Raw genomic sequence first — 20468 nt, 5'->3', positions numbered from 1 at the left:
TATTGTTTAAAGTTTTTTTGGTCAAAATTTACATAGATTTTTTCTTTTTAGTTTTAAGTTTTTGAAAATATGCAGGAAAGGCTGCAAGAATCTGTGGTATCCAGGCTGGTGATAAGGCTGTCCTCCTTGCATTGCAAGCAATCTTTGCCTTCATTGGGGAGACGGGTGTCATCTGAAATGACTGGTAAAATGGGACTTGTTGTCCCTATCTGGAAAGGGAAGGGTGATTGCCTGGACTGTGGCAAATACAGGAGGATAACACTGCTTTCGGTTCTGGGTAAGGTATTTGATAGTGTCATCCTCAATAGGATCTGTGATCACTTGCTCACCTATGGAGCAGTCTGGTTTTACGCCTAAGAAGTCTACCATTGACTGCATTCTGGCATTGAGCGTTCTCATGGAACGCAAACACAAATATCAGCAGAGTTTCTTTGCATCCTTTGTTGATTTTTGTAAAGTGTTCATCTCAGTTGATTGACTTTGCAGGATCCCCCCAAAGTTGCTGGATATCATGGCAGTCCTGTACACTGGTACTATGAGTGCTGAGCAGAGTGGAGGCAAAACCTCTGTTTTTACCAGTTGATTCTTGGGTTCGTCAGAGGTGTGTTCTTGCTTATACTCTTGCAAGGACTGGGTGTTGGGCAGGGTTGTGGGGTCCTGCGGCTGTGTGGCATCTGTTGGTGAAGAAAGATTCACTGATGTTCACTTTTCTGACGATACTCTGGTCTTTGCAGAGTCAATGGAGGCTCTAATTGGGGCTCTAGAGAGATTGAGTGAGGAATCTGAATGTCTGGGCTTGTGATTGTCCTTGTTAAAAAGCAAGATCCAGGTCTTTAATAACCTCTTGGGCACAGCCATCAGTTGTGTTCTGTGGAGAGAATGTTGACCTTGTTGAGAGGTTTATTTACCTTGGCAGCAACATTCATTTCTTTGGTTACACTTCATATGAAGTCAACAGATGGACTGGGAGGTCACTGAAAAGGGGTGTGTGGAGGTCCCTATATAATTATCTTTTTTCTTTCTTTTATTATTTTTTTATTGAATTTATTAAAAACAAGAAGAAGATTAAAAACAAATAACATTCCTTACAAACAAGTTAAACTTAACTTAATTCAATTCAAGCCCCACCCAAGAGAAAAAGAGGTAGGCAAACAGTCAGAGTAAAACTTTAAGAGTAGAACAGAGGGAACAGAATCCTTTTCCCCAATATAAAAGCTTATTCTAAAATGTTATTGATTAGATCCTGCCAGGTTTTTAAAAAGTTTTGAATAGATTCTCCAAGCGAGAATTAGACTTTTTTCAGTTTCAAATAGTATAGAACATCAGTTACTTGCTGACTTAAAGAAGGTGGGATAGGATTCTTCCAGTTGAGCAAGATAAGTCTATGTGCTAATAGTGAAGTAAAGGCAATCACAATTTGTTTGTCCTTCTCCACTTTAAGCCCATCTGGGAGTCCACCAAACACAGCTGTTAGTGGATTAGGAGGGATTGTGACACCAAGGCTGTCTGATAGGCATTTCAAAATTTTGGTCCACAATGATGTTAATTTGTTATACACCCAAAACATGTGGCCCAATGAAGCTAGAGCTTGATTGTAATGTTTGCAGGTTGGATCTTGCCCTGGAAACATTTTGGACAATTATTTAAACATGATAGATGTGCTTGATAAAAAATTTAATTTGAATAATTGTATGCTTTGCGTATATGGAGCTCAAGTGAATTCTGTGCATTGCTGCCTTCCACTCCTTTTCTGAAATGTTGGGTAAGAGATCCTTTTCCCACTGCACTCTGGGATCTTTGAAAGGGAGGGACTTTAAAATGTTTTTATTTATTGTAGAAATGCTGTTTGAGTCCTCAAGACTGATCAATATTTCTTCCTGAATAGAAACAGGTGGGAGGTGAGGAGAATTGGGCAGATTTCGTTTTAGCAAAGTTTCTAATTTGGAAATAGTGGAAAAATTGTGTTGATGGGAAGCTAAATTTGGAGTGTAATTGCTCATAGGTTGCAAAGACATTATCTATGAACAAATCTCTAAGTGATTTAATGGTTTTTCCAACCATTAAAAACTAAGTAAGTTTGAGAGGGTAGAAAAAGGTGGTTATGGTGTAGATGTGCCACAGATAAAAGCTTCTCTATCTTGAAGTGCTCCTACATTGGTTCCATATACTGAGTGAATGAAGGACAATTGGGTTGTTAGTATATTTGCAATAACTTGTATTTACTTGGGTACAAAGCAAGGAATATAAAGAAGTGCTGAAGGATTTTATTTCTGTTGTGGACCAAGCTTGTGTGTGCTAATCTATTTGTGTCAATGTTCAGGTTTTTATAGCTTGTATATTTCCTGCCCAGTAATAAAATTTAGAGTTAGGTACAGCCATGCCACCTTCTGTTTAGTTTGTTGTAGGGTCACCTTTTTGGATGCATGGATGTTTTGAATTCCAAATAAATGAGGTTGTATTTGAATCTAATTTCTTAAAAAATTATTTCTTAATTCAGGGATGTACGCTTAGGGAGGATATTCATCTTGATAATGTTAATTCTCCCATCTAAAGTGAGATGAAGGGTAGGTCATCTATGCATATCTTTGCACATTTTTATTCAAATTAATGTTGAGTCTAGATATCTTTTGAAATTCTGCTAGTGCTATTAGGACTGCAGGTATAGTATTTTGTAGATCTTATATATATAGTACCATATCATCTGCATATAGCAATATATTCAATGCTTTATCTGCATTCAAAGATAATAAGATCTCCATGGTGTTAGACTTTATGGGTGAATATATTACATTAAACAGGTGTCGAAGATAGGAAGCTCGTAAGTGCCTGCCTTTAATAAATACAGTTTGGTCTTGTGATATTATCGAAGGAAGCACTTTCTCAATCCTTCTAGCCAGAACTAGAGAACTTGAGAGTATCTTAACATCATTACTCAGAAGTGAGATTGGTCTTTACGATGTATATTGTAATATGAGAAGATCTTATTTTTCTTAAGAAAGACAATAGTTAACGCTCAGTGAAAAGTTTGATGTACAATGTTATTGTCTGTGGCTTCTATAAATGTTACTAATAAAATGGGAGCTAACTTAATTGAATTTTTTTTTTTAATTCAGCAGGGTAGTAATCAGGGCCTGCTGCATTCCCACTCTAAGGTGATTTTATAGCATCTACCTATAGTAATTCTATGAGTATCAGAGGTTTATCTAATTCCTCTGCCCTGAGAGTATCTAGCTGTGGAATCCGTAATGCATCGAGGAACATGTTAGATTGTGTCTTGTCTTCTTTGAACTGAGTAGAATATAAGGACTTATAGTAGTCTCAAAAGTAGTCTCTCATTTTTATGGTCAGTAATTTTGTCTCTGTCTGTGTTTGTAATTACTAGTATTGCATTGCGAACTTCCTGCTTTTGGATTTGTTGAGATCTTATTAGTCTTCTCTTTGTGATCATAGTAATGATGTTGCGATTTAAAAATGGGTTGTTCTATTTCTTTTGTTGTCAAGAGGTTGAGTTCTGATTGCAAAGCCTGTATTTTCCTATAAAGTGCCTCATTTGGGAACCTGGCATGTTCTTGATCTGTTCTGGTAATTTCACTGATTAACTCTGATGGCTTCTTGATATGAAATAATCTGTCCTCTTAAAAATTCCTTCAGAGATTCCCAGAAAATTCTCTACAGTTCTCATCAGCTAATAATGGGGTTAAGACTGCAGCTGCTGGATGAGTAGGTGGGACATAATGATTTGCGCTTCATCATCAGAGGAGCATAGTTGGAGATAACAGTAGCATCATACTTGCAAGATTTGATCATGGGCAAAAAATTGTTATCTATAAAGAAATAATCAATTTTTGAGTAACAATGATGTACTGGTGAGAAGAAGGAATATGCTCTTGAGTTTGAATTTAGAAATCTCCAGTTGTCTAATAAGTTATGATCGATTACAAACCGTGTTATTGTTTTTGCAGTGTAGCTGATTACCTATTTAGCTCTGGATTTAAAACACAGTTAAAGTCTCCAGCCATTATAATTTTATGAGAGTTCACATTAGGAATGGAAGAAAATACATTTCAAATGAAGTCTCTGTCATCCACATTGGGTGTGTAGATATTTATCAAAATCACTTTACAATTAAATAAATTACCCATAACGATCACATATCGCCCTTCAGAATCAAATACTACACCTGGGGGTATTTTCCGTATGTCGCTTAAATCATTCGAGATCAGATGCCTCATCTTGGATGAGTTAATGCCAGTGAAACTTATCCGCGATAAGTCATTTTTTCAAACGCAGCCGTGTAGTAGATTAGTCTAGCTGGATCTAATCATCCAAGATGAATGCGTGCACCCGCATTCAGAGCCAAACAGACTTTACGAATTGCCTGGCAAACTGCACTTTTAGATAGATTTTCTGCATCGCCTACAGTATATAAAAAAAGTGCCGTTTGCAAAAAACCTCAAAGCAATACATACTGTCTGTGTGGTTGTGAGAGCCCGACTTCGCCTAGTTTGACTTCGAATATAAGGTGCTAATAAATATTTGAGGTACAATATTCCTCCTCAGCTAAAGCGGTATCTTTCGAAAAGAATTTCCTCCAGGAGCAATAAAGGATCTTGCCGGTCGCGCAAAACCCTCTCTGTATGAAATTCTCTTCTTATAATTTGCGCACCGATATCAATTGGTCACTCATTCATGAACAGTGAAGCCATGACTGAATGAATTCCATGCATGGACACTGATTAAGTGTGTGAGCTAATCCTTGTTTACATAGAACAAACCTGCTCCGCACAGGTTTGAGGATTTTGAGGTGCTGCTATGACAACACATCCAGCAAGAGTTTCGAAAAACCGATAGACCCAAGATCATGCCAAATCGTCAACAATTACATCCGGCTAAACGAGTAATCCACGTATGAAAAACACTCCCCTGATACTACAAAAGAAACTGTTCTGTGTATTAAGATTCCCACACCTCTAGGTTTTCTTGTATAGCTGTAGTGGAATATTTGGCCAGTCCAGTCACTTAGCAACAGAAACTGATCCTTGCTTAATAAAAGAGTCTTCTGTAAAAATATTATCTTGGTGTTTAGACCTGTTAGGTGAGAAAATACTTTCTTTTTAATTTGTGATTGAGACCTTTGACATTCTTGCTCACGATGTTCACTGTTTGGTTACAGAGACATTGCTTCTGAACTTTTGTTGACATTTTGTAGTCTTAAATTAAGGTAGTACATTATTACATAAGATAGCTTTAACCTTAATTTCCAGTTTTGCCAGGAGTTATTGCTATAAGGCCTATTGTTGTGTTGGCACTTACAATTGTGGGAGTAAAAAGGATAGGTTAGAAATAACTTGCTCTCTTTCTCTCCCCATCCCCAATTTTTCCTCCCCACATGAGGCTAGACCACACTTCAAGAAATCCCAGCACTTTGACACATCTAGAGAAAGAGCACTTCCAAAACAAAACAAGACCCCCAGCAGTGGTGTAGAAGGATTAAAGTAGAGATATTTATTGGAAATACAGTTCAAATACTACAAACCTGGACTATAATCTTAAACAGTCCCGAAAGAGTAAACCCAAGGAATGATATTAAACCAGTGGCGCACCATGCATTTCACACCTAGGCCTTCAGTAGTGCTCCGTCTGAATCAACCCACCCCTCAAAAACTAATTTATGGTTATAAAAACCATCTTAATATGCAGAAATACAGTATAAAGAGCCATTGCATCGCAGATAGATAACTCCTGTAGCCACAATTAATGCCTTTATTGAATAGACAAACCAGGGGTGAACAAGTTCCTTTCTACTGCAGCTACAGCCGCGACACACATAAAAAACATCAATAATAACTCATAAACTTGCAATATTATTTAGGAAAATAGCAATATTTTACTCACCAAAAATTCGGATTATTTGTAAACAAAATCCATCCTCCTCTCTTTCCTCAAAAACAGTTCAATTACTCTGTCATACAGATTATCCGTGCGCTTCAGTTCCATCACGAAGTCCTTTTCTATCGCCATCGAAGCTAATGCTGAAAGTCGAACCTGCCCTGTCGTATTTCTGGCATAAGTTTTAATTTGCTTTAGGGCTGAAAATGTCCGCTCGACAGAAGCAGTGGACACGGGAATGGTCACCGTCAAACATACCAATGTGTATAGCTGCCCCATACTCTCATTCAGATTTTTCTATTACACCATCCTATCCAATCAATGGGTCTGAATAGGATGACGTTGCCGTACGCCTGCTAGAGGGCCCTAGTGACACCATCTCAAAATCTGATTGGTTGAAGCAACAGTTTAATCAACATTTATTTTGTTTTAGAGGGCCTGCAGAACGGATTGTGAAGGCCTCCGGGCAGACTTCTTTGACTTTGACCCTGCCTGGCAACAAATGATGGCTGAAATGTGATTGGTTAAATGCTTTAATACGAAAATACATGTCTGGAAGCAGCACAACCATCAGAAAAGCTATGAAAGGAAGCGGACAGACTATTTGGAATTATTTAATAAGTATTCATGGACAAAATATAATTAACATCAGTTTGTGTTTCAGATATTTTTTAGGCCAGCTCAGAAGGCCTTGCAGGCCCTGACGGCCCACCACTGTGTTAAACAGTACCCATGGAAAAGCAGATAAGATATGGTAGTATAATCCTAATACAATAAACCAAAGGTATGATGTTAAACAGTCATCTTTGGGGAAAAAAATATTATAATTGTAATTAAAATGTAAAAATAGCCGAGAAGGAAATAGTATGTATAATTACATCAAAAGTCTCATTGCAAATGGACCAAATTGCAGGTAAAATCTTCTTTGCCTTGCCAGAACACAATGTGACTCACAATCGTATTTCAAAAAGTGTCAGGATCAATTTTCTTAGCTGTTCTGCTGCTTCATCCAGAGGTATAAAAATGTAGAACTTGCCTTGAATATCCACTCTCAATTTAGCAGGATACAAGAGGCTGTATCTGATTTGAGCTTTCCTTAAGTACTGTTTGATGCTGTAAAATGCGGTGTGTTTAGCAGCTGTTGAAAGTGAGAAATCATTGAAAATATGAATGCGGTTATTTGCAAATATAATCTCATGTTTCAATCTGAGAAGTGATGTCAGATTTATTTTATTGTTCTCGAAACATACAATAAGGCTTCTAAGTTTTGAGGCATTCAATACACCTGTACGGTAAGCTATGATATAAAGTCCTCTTCACTTATTTTAGAGAAAAATCAGCTATGAATTTCAATGACAGACCTTCAATTCTAATTATTCCTTCTGTGTCCATCTTCCAGTGCAGCTAGTCTGTCTCCAAGCACTTGGCATTTGGAGTTTCCACAAGTTGCTTTTTCGCCTGCGGTAGATGCCAATTGGTCAACCATTTCAATACGAGCTGTGAACATTTGCTTAACGTCTTCAAGCTGAGCACCATGTGCTCTAAATTTATTCTTTAACTTACTCGCATTTTCTTTTTTAACTCAATTTTTTTTAGCATGCCTTTAAAGCTTGCCTCAAATCAATTACTTAAATGTTTCTTCTGGTTTTTAATATCCTGAAGCAGCTTCTCATTTGTCTTGTTTATGTCATTTATATCTATCCTTATATCTTTTATGTCCCTCCCCCGAGAGTGGTAGTTAACTTTGGTAATTATTGCGATGATCGTTACTTTCAGCTCGGACTGTTAGTTTTGGTCTTCTCCATGCTCCACAGGTAGAGTAGCAAACCCAGTTAGAGTCAGTGCTGCTGACTCGCGGGGGGTAGTTGACAGCAGGGATAGTAAGGCCATGCACAGTTCCAATGAACCTTCTGGAAACGACGAGTTCTCCTGGCCTGACTCACTTGCAGTTTCGCTCCCACTTTCGCTGTTGGCTGGAGCCAATGCTGCAGCGTCAAGTCCCTGGAGATCTATTCTTTTACCTATCTGTTCTAGGTCAGTTTCTGGCAGGCTGTGCCTTGAACTTAAACTTGAGGCCTTTTTGGACTTAGATGAAGCTTTAGCTGTCTTTTCCATTTCTTTCTGAGCCCTTTTACTGCTACTCATGCTTGTATATACTTGAATTTACTTTAATTAAAGCAACTCAGTGTAATTAAATACAGGATACCTAGGAAGATAGTAGAAAAAAAGGTAAAATAACATTCCTGCTAACAGAATGTCATCTCAGACATCCATTTCCAAAATGGACGAGACCAAAATTCTCTCAATATCTTTGCAAAAGGATGAAGGTTCAAGTCTTTAGAGTCCTGATGCTTCCTGTTTTTGGTATATGGTTGTGATACATGGACGCTATCCAGTTTTCCGAGACGAAGACTGGACTCCTTTGGTACTGTGTCTCTTCAGAGAATCCTTGGGTACTGGTGGTTTGACTTTGTGTCCTGATTGAGGCACATTACCTGAATCGTGAGGGTGCGTCAGTTACAGCACTGCAGCCATGTGGTGCAATTCCCCGGGGCTGATCTGCCTCACAGGATACTCATTGTTGAGGACCCAAGCGCCTGGGCCAGACCAAGGGGATGCCCACGTAACACCTACCTGCAGCAGATAGATGATCATTTTGGGGGTGTTGAACTGGACTGCATATTTGCCTGGGGGGTTGCCAACCAGGATCCCGAGCTGTTTTGTTGTGTGGTGGGTGTGGCCACGCATTGTACCAGTGCAAACTCCCCAACCTGGCCTAACCTGAAAATATTTTTGAAGGTTATGGCTAGAGATTGTCCTGCAAACTAAAATACAATTTAAAATATTCTGTATTCTTCTTCATTAAATTAAAAAAAGGAAGTAAATTTTTGTACATTTCTTTACTCTTTTCTCCTTTGCTCTCTCCTCTTATTTCAGTGTTGACATTAAAGGCTAAGCCTATTGCTCTTACTCAAAAGGAGATGAAATATGCTTTTATGAAGACAAATCGGGAGGCAGACGTAGTGAAAAATCAAGTAGAGTTTCAACAACAAATAAATTCCAAATCGATAATCAAGAATCAAAGACAATAAATCAAAAGTATATTGTGCTGAACAAAAGAAAAAATAACTAAAGTATTACTAAATTGAACTATGCTTATCTAAATCTTGGAAACTTAACCAACCTTTATTTGGTTGCTCTAGTGAGGTCACCCACTGCATGACCACCAATGCCTTCAGGGTAATATTGTCAGGAAAACATTAATTGCTAAATTGCAGAAAATGGCAACACTCCTTTTAAAACAAAATGGCATCATGATTTAACGATTAAAAATGATAGCTTTTTCCAAGGAATGTGAGTAAAGCTAATGCCTTGAACTAAGTTTTTGATAGATTTTCTCTCCCACTGCCACCTTCTTTCAATAACCATTCTCCCCACACCATCTCTACTATATCAACAATGCCTACCATGTCAACTGGAATTATAAATTCGCCTCTAACCATCAATGTGGACTGTCCATAACTGAAGACCAAGTAAGAAGACAATTGAGAGGCTACACACAGGAATAGCTACGGGACCAGATGTAGTCAGTGTGAATCTTACCAGTGCGTTATAAAGCTTAAGCATAACCTCCTTGGACTTGTACTCTACACATCGTGCTATACAGTATAACCTAACATTCTGTTTGCCTCTTAATGGCTTCTGAACATTGTCTGGAGGTTGATAATGGAGAGTCAACTACAACACTTAAGTCCTTCTCATAAAGTGCACTTTTAATTTTCAGTCCTCCCATTGTGTAGTTAAACATTTTTACTTCCTATGTGTAGTACTTTACATTTACTTTCATTAAATTTCATTTGCCACAAATTTGCCCAAGACTCTATGCTGTCCAAGTCCCTCAGTAATGACTCAAAGGATTCCAGATTATCTGTCAATCCACCTAGCTTGTTATTTTTATTCCTATTTAAATCATTCATATACATTAAAATAGCAGCACCCCTAGCACTGACCCCTTAGGGACACCACTCTTAACATCAGCCAGTTCTGATTGGGTTCCTTGCATCATCACCCTCTGCTTCCTGTGTCTGAGCCAGTTCTGAAACTATCCACACACTACACCCTGATCTTCCAATTCGTTTAGTTTAATGTCCAACCTTTCATGTGGCACCTTATCAAATACTTTCTGAAAGCTAAGATAAATAATATGCTCCACTTTGATCATATTATTTTGGTGCTTTCTTGTAGAGTTCCAGCATATTAGTAAAATATGACCTCCTTTGTCTGAACCCATGATGACTGTTCATTAATAATCCAGTTCTTGCCATTTGTTGCTCTCTCCTTTCCTTAATAATTGCTTCTATTGCTTCCATTAATTTACCTGTGATGCACATTACTGATACTAGCCTATTGTTACTTGGATCTGCCTGATTACCTTTTTTCTATAACAGGATAATATTTTCCATTTTCCAGTCCTTCAGAATCAGAGGTGGGTAGTAACGTGTTACATTTACTCCGTTACATTTACTTGAGTAACTTTTAAAAAAAATTGTACTTGTAAGAGTAGTTTTACTGCACCATACTTTTTTTTTTTTTAATATTTTTATTTTATTAATTTTCATTGTAATCATTCCATACAAACAGATCAATTTATAACCCAACAAATTTGAAGACTAATCAAACCCCCATACTTTTTACTTTTACTTGAGTACATATGTGAAGAAGAAACGCTACTCTTACTCCGCTACATTGGGCAACACGCGAATCGTTACTTTTTTTCCCCCTCATTAGAAACGCTATATTTTTGCCAGAGAAAAGCCGCCAGTGGATCTACTGCATGACTGTTTCACCAATCAGACGTAGCAACAATAATCACAAGACTCCGTTTTACCAATCAGACGTAGCAACAATAATCACATGGCTCCGTTTCACAAATCAGATGTACCCATGCAGTCACATGACCACACACAAACTGTCACGTCCTAGCGGCACAAATTCCTCACAGACAGTGGACAGGGAAAGAAAGAATACTGTACATGAAAAATGAGAGCCAACTTCTGCTGAAGCTTAACTATCACTTCACTGAGTGAAGATCAAGCATGTATATACCAAACATGCACAGACACAGACAGTCAAGGTAAAGTGAGACTTCTTGTATGTGCACAAGATGCCTTGTTCTAATGTTATTTTCTATCAGCTGTGCTATTTGGAGGGCAAGTGAATATGCAGTATTATACTGTCAGTGTACAGCAGGGGTGCCCACACTGTTTTCGGCTTGCAAGCTACTTTTAAAACAACCAGGTCGAAATGATCTACCTACATTAAAAATGCTATATACAGTATATATACTGAGTATACTTTATACATAAAATATATGTTGTCATACCTTGCATAACTGAATAACCCTTATGACACAATAACAATTCAATACATTTATGGTCACTACAGTATTTGGATTTAATAATCTTCATGTGGGAAAAGGCTGACTCGCATAAATAAGTAGAGCTGAATAATGCAGTCAAGGAGGCAGCACATTTCCTCATGTTTGGGTACTTTTCCTCTGTGAGTAAGTTCCAAAACTGTCCATGAGCCCCATACTTCAGCTGAATGTCATCCTGTAGTGTCAAAATCTCATCCTCCACTGTAGAGGAGTTTTAGGTGAAACGGTGTTGCAATTTTTTTTTTGATGCGGGTGAATCACCCTCAACATCTTCCCTAAATGGATAGCACTTAAATGCAGCGATTGGCTCAAGTAAAGCTGAGTCTTGAAACCGTCTGTCAAAGTCTGACAGGCAATTTTCAATCTGCTCTGCGTAGCGTATGCTGTCAAGTTGCGCACACGCCTTCCATTGCGTCTCCAGCTCTGACGCGAGGTTTTGGATGTTCCCCAAATCAAGGCGCTGCAGCTTTTAGTATAGATGTTGCATTTTTCGTTTGAAAGCATTAACTGAGCTAATCATATTGACCATGGTTTTTTCTTTTCCTTGCAGCTGTAAATTAAGCGTATTCAACATGTTGGTCAGATTGGAAAAAAATACCAAGTCTAGCGGCCATTGATCGTTATTAAGTTGCTTGTATTCTGCATGTTTAATGACAAGGAGAAACTCCTTTTTCTCCGGCCAGGGGTCTTGAAATCTCAGCAGGAATTTCTCCCTAGCCATCTGCCTCAACGAAGGCCTCTTTTATCATCTCTCCATCTTGGAAGGACTTCTTATGCTTAATGATCGAGTGACTCACCCAGAACGATGCTTCGGTGTGTCTGCCTTTGCTTTTGAATTCAGCCGAGTGAAAAATGACGGCTGTCCGATTAACTGCGATTTTAGTTCCCTCTCCTTTCTCTTTCTCAGATCACTTTTCAGAAGGTAGTCAGTTTCGTTGTTTTTATGAACAGTAGCTTCTTTGGAATAGCTATGATGGATTGACAGATCAGACAAATGCATTTCGATTGTGACATTGTGAGAGAAAAAAATTCTCTTCCAATTCCACATCCAGCCCATAACCAACATTTTTTTTTTTAAATCCCTTCTTTAGTCGATATAAATTGGAAGGCTAACTAGGTCACAGCTGGAGTTTTGCAGTAGCTCACGCATTTGATCGTGCGTGCAGGATGACCAGTGTGTTAGAAGAAAAGAGATCACAGACTGGCCGTCCTGTATGTCAATCAAGTGGAAAATGCCATAGGGAGAATATATGATAGACTAACATTTAAAAAAACATTTTTTTTGAATGCAACGCGATCTACCTGCACTACCTTTTCCGATCTACCAGTCGATTGCGATCGACGTATTGGGCACCCCTGGTGTACAGTGTATCTTGTCACTGTAAGTAGTTTGCACTGTTCAAACATACATGTTACCTACTGTAGGTATTGGCTTCAAAAGCTTTCTTGTGAAAAACTGAGATTTGAAACTTTGTGTTATTTGTGCATCTTTATTTTGTAAGGATGTTATTTAGTTTTACTCATTTTTTATTTTATTATTTGGAAATAGCAGAATTTGCACGTTATTTTATATTTTTGTCTGTCTTATTACAACATTTCTAAAAAATAAATCATTTATTATGATCAAACAGTTACTCAGTACTTGAGTAGTCTTTTCACCAAATACTTTTTTACTCTTACTTGAGTAATTTTTTGGATGACTACTTTTTACTTCTACTTGAGTAATATTATTTTGAAGTAACACTACTCTTACTTGAGTACAATTTTTGGCTACTCTACCCACCTCTGTTCAGAATTTCCCCCAGTGTGTAGTGATTTTCTAAAAAATATGCGTCATGGGTTTATACTGTATATGTTCTCACTAGCTTCTTTAATCACTCAAAGAAAATTATTATCAGTTTCTGGTGATTTGATAGATAATAGCCTATTTAATCTACAATTCCAAATCACTCCTTAGTACTCTCTTTTACTGCTGGGAGAATATCCACTTCCTCATGCGTGAAGAAAAAAATGCAAGTTTAGAGCATCTGCTGTTTACCTTCATATGACTGGAGGACACTTTATCACTCAACTGACACACTATGTGATTAAAAGACACTGTTCATATGTAAATGTCCCACTTATTTAGGTGCTCTGCCATGTAATCAGAGCACAAGGTGCACATTCAAATGCTACCCTAGACCACTGGATGAAATTTCACAAAGAACTGTTTCACCATATGAGTGATGGATTCTATTAACTTCCAACTGTCATAATGCAATTGTAGAATTTGTATAATTTGAAGACATGAATTGAATGCAAATGTTACTTTACCAAATTGCAAGGAGACATTCATAGATCAACCTCTCACTGTGTAAACCTTTTATATACAGATGTTGCGTTATATGAATAAAGACAACTCTTCATGTAATAAAATCACACTAGACCACTGACAGACTCTGTGAGAAGCATACGACTAATTAGCTTGAAGGCCTGATTTTACCAAGAGTTGAGTTTTGAATGTCCAGAGTGTGAATATTCTATGATATCAAACTTGATGAATGCAGTTCCTGATCTCAACCCATTGATGATGTTAGATTACATGAGTGGAAATCTCTGGGGATGATATATTACACTAATATGGAATGACTTTCCAATACAGCTTCGAATTTCTAAAGTAATAGTGACAGCCAGTTTGGATCGCTCTTTGGGAAACTTTCCTTGCCCCAAGATGACTCGTTTATAAAATGCACTGCCAATTCCTAGAGTGGCAGCTAAAGAGAGAAAATAACTAAATAATCTGGAGCGCAAGTGACCAACACTACTTCCTACTAACCCCACAACAAGTACAGAGCATACCAACTGATACAAGGTTATAACTGTAATATAATTATTATTGTTAAGTTTCTTTTCCTATACAAAATCCACGCTGTAGTGCACCCCCATACTGACAGATCACAAAAAAAGTCACTCCACAGAAAAAACAGAAATATGCAAACAACAATTATAGTAACTGAAAGAAAAAGTTAATTGAAACTCCGTCCATAGGATCACACTTCTTTTTTAATATTCGATATTGTAAGGGTTACACCTAATCATACCTCAGTATAGGGAACTTCCTTATTCAGGTTTGTCAGGCCCTCTCCCAAATAAAACATGAACTGGAAAAAAATCTTTTAGGTCTACTCATCGTCCATGTAAGAACCCGGGTTCACCTGTAGAAGTCGTACTTTCCACAGCAAATTTTACAATATTTCTCTGGCTCTGTTCCTTGACTTTTTTCTTTCTTCCTCCATGGTCACTGCACCTTTACCCCTTTTATATAGTCAGCCCCTACCCTGATAGATTCTATTGGCTGTCCAAGTCAGGTGCTCCTTGTCAGGTAATACCTTGTTTCCTAATACCTGTGCAGTTTTTGTCCTTCTACAATGATGGAGAATGGACAACTCGACAATGACCCCAGCCACACATGGCAATCGTTCCAAGTTAATGTACTTTCTGACAGGACTGGTGCCTTTATGAATTCTTTCCAGTTCAGTTACAGTCTTGGACCTTTTTTTTTCTTTTTCCATTCTATTGCGGCACAACAAATATGTGATATCAGACAGGTGAGCCTCTCTTCTATGCATTGCACTTCCAAGTGAGTGCTCATTGGTTGTCAGCTCTCACACATACACAGCCTACCCCCATGACTTAAGCTAAAATCAAAGCTGTTTGATTTAGTTGGGATGAGTCGTAGACTGGTTTGATTAAGTTGACTTAGTTTTACAGAGGGTCTGTCATGCAACATGACCGACTGTCACAGAAGCAGTGCTCTAAGGTTATGCAAATGGAGATTGCAGCTGAAAATCACTGGAAAAATTGTGTAGCATAATGGAGCCTTTTGTAGCCTGTATGAGTGACAATACTCAGTATGGATCAAATAAACCGTTCTCTTTGTTCAACAGGGGTTATGCTGAATGCTATTATTTGAATAAGGCATTCAAGATCAGACAGGTAGGGTGTGTGAAGGGGAAAATATAAAAATCTGACAGCTTGAAATATTTGTTCTCATTGGAACATAGACATACTTCCTAATGATACGTCACATGTTTATGTTCAGTTTAATTTTCTTGATGAAGTAGAGAATACTCTAAAAATGCATACTGTGACTTGCTAGATATCTCATATTTTCATTATAAAATTAAAAAAATGTGAAATGTGTGGGAAAATTCACTTAGTAGTCTAAATGCTTGTAAGCACACCAAGGTGATAGAAATAATAGTCATGGTGCATTCACAGCTTTTCTCTTTGATGATTTAATGACTATATAAGATAATAAATAACAAATCACCGTGATTGCTACTTTTGGGATTTGTCTTTCAATGTACTTTTCTCCTGTGTGCTCTTACCGGGGCATTTTACGTCTTTGGGAATCACCTCCATCGATTTAGCCTCTTCTTTGTTTTTGACACTTGGCCTGGCACCTCATCAGCTTTTCTTTTTTATTCTTAATGACTTTGCTGTACCGTCTACTGTGTTGAAGCTGCAGATTTCCCAGGTTTCCAGTGGCACTTCATACACCAGTGCCAAGGCTTAAAAAGGACAGGGATGCTTGTGAAGTGTGTCACACACGTAGTCCACTCTTCTTACAAGGCAAGTATATAGCTGACCGGTTGGGGGTCATGTTTCCATTGTGTTTCTGCCTTGCAGGGAGCGCTCTCCTTGCTATCAGTTTCCTCAACATTGTTTCCTGGTTGGTTTCCTGCCTTTGTTTTATTTCTAAAAGTGATCATGACCCACTCTCTCTTTCTTTCTCAAACACAGACACTTCATATGAAATGTTTTCCTTTACTTGCTCCTGCCTAAATAAGCTCCTCAAAGGCTGAGGGACCACTTTGTGAGATATCAACAGAATATTTACCAGAGGAAGCAAAATGTGCCCTTCCTGTTAGGGACACTGCAGATTATTTCTTTTGTGTGCTCTCAGTGATGTTTATTTTTGAGCTCTTCGTTTAATTGACATGTCTGAATTTATTTGATGGGAAAGTAAGCAGAGGAAGAAAATTGAAGTAAATAATCCTACTGCTCTTCCTTTGTTACAGTGTTATGGACAATATTATTATTTATGAATGATAGTGAATGTATAAATTGGATTGTTCTCGTATTAAATATCTTGCTGAAATTGTCTTCACTGGGTCTGTTTTGAATTAGACCTAGAAAGTGTTGCAGCTTTATTTAGTTGACTCTTTTATTCAAAGTGACTTCCACATCACAACATTATGATTATCATGTCTGAACACAGGCCTGGCCTGTCATGGCACTCACTGTAGGGACTGTGCCACTTGACTAGCCTGGAACCATCTGGGATTTTCCCATATGGAGCTGGGAGAATTTTCTAGAGATGGGATGGTGTGGTTATTCCAGCTCAACATGTTTCCTCTTACAAGTTAAAGCAAAATGAAAATGACGATGGTGACGATGATGATGATGATAATGAATATTAAAACTATTTACTTACTTCAACAACTGGGGTGCTGGTAAGTTAAGCAGCTAATTCCATTAGTGAAGACGGAGCTAGTAAACTTCTTGCCCAACACTTTTGGGTTGAAATGTCTTTGTTTTGAATTTGTTCATTGTTCAGCTGGATTTTTTTTTAGAAGTAAACCTAACATTTGCAAGCAGAAAGCTTTGTTTTCTTCATTTTGGATTTGAGATAAATTAAACTGTATTGTCGTCAACCCTTCCGCAGACCAGTACTGCAACTCTACTTAGTTAAAAACATAGACACCAAAAGCACATAGCTTAGAAGGTAAAGCAGGCTAAAATACGTAGCACACTAACATGGACCTAGTAATTGCCAGTGTGGTTTGTAACAACGAAACATGTTTTTACGATTTATTTTCAGAATTACCCAATAACTTTGATTTTAAGGGTTACAGGGTTATAAAGTGTTAACTAGACATCTACATCCACACTGTATTTTAATTTAAAAACAGCGTTTTAAATGAAAACATTCTCTGTCCACACTAGAGCATTCATAACTTTTATGAAAGTATTTTCATCCTCACTAAAACAACCAGCAACGTATATGCTGTTGATGTTCACCTACTCTGAGAATGCGCGGAAAAATCCTTGAGGGGTTGTAATGCTGACCAGGGCTCTGACCACCAAAGGTCATGTGAAAAGACACTTTTACCCTCAGGGATTAATAAAGTATATCAAATCAATGCTGCCATTCAGGGGAATTATTGTAAACCTGTAGTAAATGGTTAATTATTTGACTTTTGCACATATCTGCAGGATTCAAACTATAGAAAATGCAATTTAGATGCATGCAGGTAAACAACACAACAAGTGCCATGTAAAGCAACTCCTGTTTCTGCTAAGTGGAAAAATGATTCACTTCCATGAAGGGTGACCAATTAGAGAATGAGGCATTGCAACAAGCAGAATCCAATCAGAAAATAAGCACAGATCACGATTAGACTGTGAGTTTTTAAAAGTCTACATTTTTGCCCATCCACATTGAACAATGCTGAGCCAGTGTTACTCGGGAGAGTGTTTTCAAAATTCAAAATTCTCTGCTTTTGGGGGTTAAAACTCTGGCGCAGTGTGGACAAGAGGCAAGTGAAAATATTTTAACATCTGTCATGATCTCAGACCCCGTGATCTCTTGTGTTTCGCAGCTGCTAATGTCAAGCTGGAAAGTTGTGCTGTTAATAGTGCAGACATTGCCTGGTGTGAGGAAGGCATTGTACAATTATTATTATTATTGTATAATTATTAGAATTTGGTTACTTGTGGTCTTCCGTTATTCTTTGTTTAAGAATGTATTCCATTGATATCATTAATACTAAGTACATTGGCTCTTAAAATCAGTGTTTATGATAAGCAAAATGTTTTCTGCTCCCTAATTGCTCGATGGTTGACTATTTTAACTTGAACAGAGTAGTGTTTACATTGTGGGATTGTCTACTAATTCAAACTATGAACAATTAGCTTTTCACGCCTTGTATTTTTCCGGATTTATGCTGACTCATACTGCAAGTGTTGGCAGCCACATAATATCCAAACACAACATCTCACTACTGTAGCTGGCCTGCTGAGGTTTCTCTGACTACCTCAGCTTCTCCTGTTATAAACAGAGAAAAATCTGAAATTTTGCAAAAGTAAGGAAAGACATTTACCAAAGTAGTTTTTCTGTAGTAGTAGAACACAACTATGGTTTCTCTTTTTACGATTAGCAAGCTGTACTTGCAGGAGGATTAAAAAGTGATAACATTTAATTTTAGTCTTAACTTCTATCAAACATTTGCCACCTCTTATAAGCAGAGTAAGATACTTGCTGGGCTGTTCATCTGTTAATGTCTGATCTTCTGCAGTTGTGATTTTTGGGAAGATGGCACTTTCTAATGTTCACATGGTTTGAATTAGAGCAGCTTGACTCTGGCTAACTTCTTCCATTAATTTATTCTTCACTTTATGGACTTAGTATTTCTTTTAACAGACATCTTCATAAAGGTTGTGGAAGGCAAAAAGAGGGGCATTAAACATAAATAATGATGCCATCACAGCAAAGAAGTGTGTGTGATAATCTAAAATATATAATTTATCATTAAACTAAATGTTATTGATTAATTTTATTTGTAATACATTTCTGCTCCGTGCTTCAACACTAAATGTGGCTTTAGGTGTGAGGCAAGAGCCAACACTGGCCGGAGCAGCAGTCCTCCAGACGGCACACCTACTTAGACGATGCTAGTGTGGAGTCATTTAACACACATATATCTTTGTGATGTGACTAGAAGGTCAGAGACTCCAGAGAATAATAATTATAAAAAGAAAAGAAGAGATATTAACCAGTGCTATTTTTGTTGTGACCTACAATCAAGTCACAACCAATTTGAAAGGTCAGAAAGACAATAATCACGAGACCAGCCATAATTTTGAAATAGCAAATTTCTCTGGTTGTTATTAACAATTAGAGGCAAGAAGAGAATTAGCTTCCCACCCCATCTGATCACACCTGATTTTTTGTTAGAAGCCTCATTCCTGTCAGAAAACTGTGTTGTGGTAGCAAGTAGAGAAGAACATCTTATCTGAAGATTGCAGATGCACACTTCCTTTCAGCTTGTGGTGTGAGAAGTTTTTTGCAGCACTCTCAGTAACGACCTTAATTCAGCTCCTGTTAACTGTATAATAACGTGAGCTGAGAAACACATCTGCAGTGATGCACTCTACTGAAATTACCTGCCCAACAAAAAAATAAAAAAATGAGATGCACAAAAAAATGGTAACTAAAGTATGTAGTTGCACTGACACTTTGTTAAAATAGGCTTTTACTGATGGGAGAGAACAATGGTCAAAACCAGTTCTGATAATAAAGGATATATTGTACGCAATGTGGCTGTATAGTTTTATATTCTTATTGGACACAAGCACATTTACAAGCTCTTCTCAGACCACATACTGTATATTTTCTCTAGAGATGTACGTCCTACTTGTGGGGAACAGCCCGGACACAGACAGGTAGACATTGTTGGTTTAAACCCACACAAGTTTATTTACAATATTTACATAAATAAACAGCACACACCCCAGTGCTGCAGCACCAATCACCCCAAAGCCCAGGCCTAACAATCAATGCCTTTCTCCTCTGGTCCACCTCCACTCCTCTCCTCCCGAGCTCTGTCCTTCTTTCACCCGACTCCAGCCATCGAATGTAGGGAGGCGTCCCCTTTTAAGCTCACCCGGATGTGCTCCAGGTGCCTCCCTATAAGCTTCCGGAAGCACTCAGGGTGTCCCTGGTCTTCTTCCCCCCAGCACTTCCGGGTGTGATGGAAGTGCTGAGGACCAGGGGCCTCATGCATAATGCCGTGCGTAGAATTCACACTATAACATGACGTAAGCACAAAAGCCGAAATGTGCTTATGCACAGAAAAATCCAGATGCAGGAATCTATGCTTTCGCCAACTTCCGCGTTCTTCCACTACATAAATCCTGCTCAGCATGGAAATAAACGCACATGCACGCGCTTGCTGTCCCGCCCCAACTCCTCCCAGAATTATGCCTCTTTGAATATGCAAATCAATATAAATAGCGCTTAAGCCCAGCGTTCTATGAAAAGGCAATGGCAAAAGTACGAGTAAAAATAGAAGAATCTCAGCGAATACCAAATGGA

At 38.1% G+C, this 20468-nt stretch overlaps 1 protein-coding gene across 1 annotated transcript in view; it reads left to right on the top strand.

Moving 5' to 3' along the window:
* tpt1 (tumor protein, translationally-controlled 1) overlaps positions 1 to 20468 on the top strand; it is a 1004241-nt gene that overhangs the window by 836262 nt on the left and 147511 nt on the right. The gene's annotated exons all lie outside the window — the stretch shown is intronic.

The sequence above is a fragment of the Erpetoichthys calabaricus genome, chromosome 4 (assembly GCF_900747795.2).
Source record: "Erpetoichthys calabaricus chromosome 4, fErpCal1.3, whole genome shotgun sequence".
NCBI lineage: Eukaryota > Metazoa > Chordata > Cladistia > Polypteriformes > Polypteridae > Erpetoichthys > Erpetoichthys calabaricus.
The sequence above is the reverse complement of the archived record's forward strand: the minus strand, read 5'-3'. Positions and strand labels throughout refer to the sequence as shown.